This window comes from Momordica charantia, assembly GCF_013281855.1.
Source record: "Momordica charantia cultivar OHB3-1 chromosome 4 unlocalized genomic scaffold, Mcharantia_2.0 BLBB01000004.1, whole genome shotgun sequence".
NCBI lineage: Eukaryota > Viridiplantae > Streptophyta > Magnoliopsida > Cucurbitales > Cucurbitaceae > Momordica > Momordica charantia.
This window is the reverse complement of record NW_028275162.1, coordinates 10791278-10797277: the sequence shown is the minus strand read 5'-3', so window position 1 is coordinate 10797277 and position 6000 is coordinate 10791278.

The window sequence follows — 6000 nt, the reverse complement described above, 5'->3', positions numbered from 1 at the left end:
AATTATTTTATATTTCAGTTAATTAATTAATTATTAATTTGATTAATAATTATTTAATATATTAATTAATTAATATTAATTATTAACTCCCCTTATTAATGCAGGGTAGTGGGGAGTTAAGTGACGTGGGGTAACTCCCCACGTCACTTGTTTTTCTGGAAAAATTTTGCAGAAGTGTTCTGCAAAAACAGAAGAACACAGAACTCCCAAGGTGATGCTCTCTCTCTCTGTTCAAGCTCTCAATAAAATTTTCCCTCTCGTTCCAAAAGAAACTCTCCCACAAGAACGATCTCGTACCCAGAGAATAGCGAGGAAGGCTCGGTGGTCGTGTTCGAGGGAATTTTGTCGAAGAAACGTTCTTCAAAGGTATTGAATTTCCTCTGTATTTTCCCTCTTTCAATTTCGATTTTGTATCCCTAAAATCAGCAACGAAAATCCGCTTCCGCTCCGGGATTCACATCCCTTCACCCTGGGCTCTTCAATGCCCCGACTTCAAACAAGATCTGGAAGGATTACTGGTTCTTCATTGTCGGATGGTGGCTAGTTGATGATAGTCCGGTAGTCAGATATTTGTTCAGTTGCTTTAGGGAGCTCTATATGTTTTAAGTTTCTCTGCTTTCCTTTTTCGACTGCGATGGCCTTCTGAGTTTTCATTTTTTTTCTTGGTAGTATTCTCGAGTGGGACCCCTCCCATTGCCTCCGGACGACATGGCATTCTAAAGAAAATCATCGTAATTCCTTGGACCCAAAGAGTCCCACTCTTATTATAACGAATGAGAAATTGGTCGAACATTGCCTGGTAGGTAATCCCGACGGCCCAACCAGAGGCAACGATGAGCGTCCGGCCTATAATGGTTCCAATAGGTAGGATGTTGATCCTTCTTCTTTCAATGTTCGGATATCGTCGCTTACTGGTTTATCTTGTATAGATTCTACGAAGCCACCATCTGTCTCACCTGTAAGACGTGAACTTGTAATTCGCTCTCTTCTTTAGATTGGCCAACTTTCTTCGAGCGGCATGGCCAACGTTGGAAGCACTGCTTCGACGAACTCTGCGGATCTCGTCTCTCCAAGTTCGTCTACCAAGCCCGGTGGTTTAGCGAATGCGTCCGACTGGGAGCCTCGTTCAACTGTTCAACTTCGGGAAATGCCTTAGAACATCTGTTCTCCAGAGGCTTGCTCACGGTCGAGGGGTGCCACGTTGGCTATCCAGACTCGATGGGCAGCCTTATAACTTAGAGTGTTCTTGAAAAGGTAGGAATGCATTCAAGTGGGAGCCCTGTTCTCCTGCTCTATTCGGGTAAATGCCTTTGAACATCTATTCTCCAGAGCCTTGCTTGCAGAAGTGGTGCCACATGGGCTATCCAGACTCGGGGGCAGCCTTAGAACTTAGAGTGTTCCTGAGAAGGCAGGAATGCGTCCGAGTTGGACCTCTGTTCAACTCTTCCATTCGGGGAAATGACTTTGAACATCTGTTCTCCAAAGGCTTGCTCTCGGTCGAGTGGAACCACATCGGCTATGTAATACTCGGGGGTAGCCTCGAAACTTAGACTGTTTCTAAGAAGGCAGGAATGCGTCTGAGTGGGAGCCTTGTTCGGCTGTTCCACTCGGGGAAATACCTTTGAACATATATTCTTCAGAGGCTTGCTTACGGCTGAGTGGTGCAACATGAGCTATCCAAACTCGGGGGCAGCCTCAGAATTTAGAGTGTTCCTCAGAAAGCAAGAATGTGTCTGAGTGGAAGCCCTGTTCGAATGTTCCATTCGGAAAAATGCCTTCGAACATCTATTGTCCAGAGGCTTGCTTGCAGCCGAGTGGTGCCACGTAGGCTATCCAGAGTCGGAGACAGCCTCAGAACTTATAGTGTTCCTGAGAAGGCAGGAATGCGTCCGAGTGGGAGCCCTGTTCGACTATTCTATTCGGGGAAATGCCTTCGAATATTTGTTTTCCAGAGGCTTGCTCGTGGTCGAGTGGTTCAATGTAGGTTATCCAGACTCGGGGGCAGCCTTGGAACTTAAAGTGTTCTACGAGGACTACGGTGCACGGTGCTCCACTTTCATTTCGTACGTATTTGCGTACTTATTACCATATCTGGAACGCGGAGGATCATCCTAAGGCTTTGCAACCTCAACCATCACCGCCTTTGAACATCTTTTGCCATGATGTCGCATGCGTTTCGAGGCATCCTTGGTGGGTCCAGCTGGTGCGTCACTTCACTTGCTCCAGAGTACGAAGCGATGCGCCTTTTTGTCGAAGCGATATGTGGTCGTTTGATCTAATGGTTGAGGGAATGTCTCCCTCTCCTATAAATTAGATGAACGCCTCCACTTTGGTTGTCATTACTACTTCTCCTTTTTCTCTTTCCGAGTCTACTTTGAGCGAACGGAGATGTCAGGCTCTTCCAACAGCAACCCCGTTTGGGTGGACACTTCCTTGGAGGATGGCCCCGCGTTTCTGGAAGAGCATCCCATCGATGGAAATGAGAACTACCTTATTTCCCTTGAAGACGATATCTCATCGGAGGAGGAGAAACTACCTTCTTTCTAATAGAGTGCATCCTTCAGAGGAGGAAGAGGAGGAAGAAGAAGGAGAGGAGAGGTCGAGGATGGGTTCGATGAATGAGATGAGGGCGAACCTTCAAATGTTGCGGCAGGCTTGTTGGAGCTTGGGGTTCCCTCTTCTTGGGCTCTTATGGACCTTATGCAACTGAACAAGAATGAACGTGTTGTGCGGATCTGCGAACTCGAACGAGACCTCCTCACAATGTGGGAGGAGTTCGTCGATGCTGAGAATGGTCGTTGCTTCGCTATCAAGACAGTTCGGGAGGTTCTTTGAGGGATGAAGGAGACGGAGCAGGCCTTCCAGTCCTTATTTTATTGGGTGAGACGCTTAGAATGGAGGATGGTGCGAAACGTCCCTATGTGCTGATCCTACACTATTCTGTCTTTGTTTATTGTCTCTCTTTTTTTCTATGTGTGGTGGTGGCGGTGCCACCTTTCCATTGAGAGGGTGTCCTCAACCTTCAGCCCCTTGTACTTCTCATTTCTTCTATTTTTTTTCTTTCTTTCTGCCATGGAGGTTTCCCCAGGTCAGCGTGACCTTAAGGAGCACGTCTGTCGTCGCCTCGGTCTCACTTTCGCAATCGCAAGTTCCTAGACTCTAAGTGTGCATGAGCGATGGCTAGAAACAAGCCTTCATAGTGCAGCAGCACTTCAAAAGAATGAAGTTTACCCTACACGAAATGAAGCGTAGCGTTTTTGCCCTTGAAAGGACAACTGGTTTTCTGTAGATCTGTGGTTTTGAAAGGTTTTGCGCCTTATTTTCGCTTTGTCTATTTCTATGCATCTTTGAATATCTCATGTAACATGTAATGTCGATTAGATGAATAAAGCTAAAACTTTCGTCATGTTCTTTCTCCTCGTGGTTTCTTCGCAATCTTCCCCTCCATATTTCTTCTTGTTTTGACTCGTCACGTGCCACTTGGGCACTCACGTGCACTTGGAGCGTCCGCCGTGGAGACAGGTGTATGGTTTGGGGATTCCTTCACGAGCTGCAGGTTGACTTTCCTTCAAAGAGGCACGTGGCACGAGGGTATGAACTGACCCATGCAGTGCCTCGTCATTGGGACTTTTAATTTGTTCGTACGACGTTTCCTCTTCCCAATACCATTCCTCGTTAATGTTTTTTTAATTAACGCCTTCAATACGACTCATCACCTTCCTTCTCGGGTAGGTGGTTAACGCCTTATAGAACCAGCTGCTTCCCCTTCTCCCTCTTACCTTTTGCGATGGGGCAAAATGGAAGCTTTGTTCTCGTAAGGATGTTCCTTGCGGAAGTGACACTACAACAAATATCATATATGATAGCATCGAAAAATTGCTATCATAGACTTTCCAGTGTTTTTGAGACGTGGTGGTAGGTGATGTTATTGAAAGTCCGAGACTTTCCATGGCGTTTTTTTGATGCTATGCCAAATGCTATAGAAAGTTTGCTTTTCATTGCATAATTTTTATGTTATCAAATGTTTCCATAGCATTGTAAAGAACACTACAATAAACTTTTTATAGCTTTACAAAAATGCTATAAAATGCTATTAAAATTTGCATGATTGTGCTATTACTAAACTTTAATAGCAACTATTAAATGTGATGACAAACTTTTCTTTACTTTGTAAAAATGCTATAGACAAATTTTCATAGTTTTTTTTTATTCAATTTTTAGTTTAACATTATATAGCATTCTGAGCCACAATTTGAAATACTTTTCATAGTTAAGCATGAAGAAATCTAATTTCATATTCATGCCTAAAAAATATTAAAAATTTCAAAGTACATATAATATATAATCTTCAAATTTCAAGTGTACATCAAATTAAGTAAATATATAATCTCAAAAAAAATTCATATAACTCTTAAAAGATTCTAATACATATATCAAGTATAAGCTTAAAGTCGTACCAAGTAAATACATATGAAGCTAAATAAAGTACATAAATCTAAATGAGATTTCAAGAAGTTCATTATTCAACTCTAAATGACTTATAACTCACACTTTGTACGGCATTTGGACTCAGAAGGATGTGATAGACAAGTGTTGATGGATCATTAGATGGCCATCTTCCTTGGAAATTATTACTCCTCCTAAACTAACCAAATCTAGTACTATCCACTTTACTACGTTAGAATAAAATACAAACCATGATCATCATCTTCCCCTGAAGAATCTACCCACTCAAACAAATTTCTTATGGTATGTTACAGTTGTCATTATCTTTCCTACAAAACGCATAAATTAAGTATAAAAATGAATGCAAAACTTAAAGGTTTAAGAATTAAATGTACCAGATTAACATATATGAGGTCCTAAAACTTAATGGTTGTGTCATGGGAGCCAGTCACTACTTTTGGATCCTGCAAACACTTAAATACTATAATAGTAAGAAATACAATTCTAATGATCTCAACCCTATTTTTCATTTCTAAAAACATTTATAATCATCCTAACACCATAACAAACTCATCTGAGCCTGAATGCATAAATGAAGGAGGATCAAGCAATAAGAACGGCAACTGATATTATTTACCTGAACAGAGAGAAACTATTGATCTAAGGAAATTACACTACATGAGTAAAAAATTTTATTCATAAGAAATTACTATGGTCAGCATATTCAAACGAAAGGAGGAGAGAGAGAAAAGAATACTTTAGGTCGAGTAAAACTAAGCAAACTATTTATTATGCCTAAGAGAGGGCATGAATTTGAATCTTACTTTGGATGTCCTATCCCTGTCAATGTGAGTTTCAACTTTCTACTTGCTACATCTAAAATCTGATAGATGAAAATTAAAAAGACCATCAAAGGGAATGACTCAACTTTCAATGTCAAGTACCAAATTATGCCTCAATATAATACTTGTAATAATTAGTTGAATAAGGTATTCTAAGGGTGGAAGTTATGATGACGAGGAATTAAAGTAGAAATTCGACAACCAAACTTGGTAATTAAAGCAGAAATTAAGCAGCCACAACTTGGTAATATTTAGTAGATACTATGTTGTTATATACCACCTCCTCTACATCTCGTATGACAATACAATGCATAAGTTAGATATTCAATCTTCTTAGTTCAAAATAAAATCTAGTAATAAACATGGTTGGTAAATTCATAAATCTTAGGTCATGGAAAACTTGCAAAAGAAAATCATCTTAAGCACTAAGTTTGTGTGCAAATTGAGCAAACTCTGTTGTAAATAGATAAGGAGCAATAGCCCAAAACTTTTAAGCAAATAATCAAATGTCATCGCAAGCTCTTTCCCTATGTTTTGATAGTGGATGGAATCAAGAGTTATAAAAAAATCACATTACTACCATTGGAAGTGCTTGAATCAAAACTTAAAGAATTTCTTCAGCAATTACCTAAAATCAATATAACATTGGAACCAAGAGAAGCAGATAACAAGTCATAAGATTTTAGTCGAACAAATTACTTATCAAAATGGA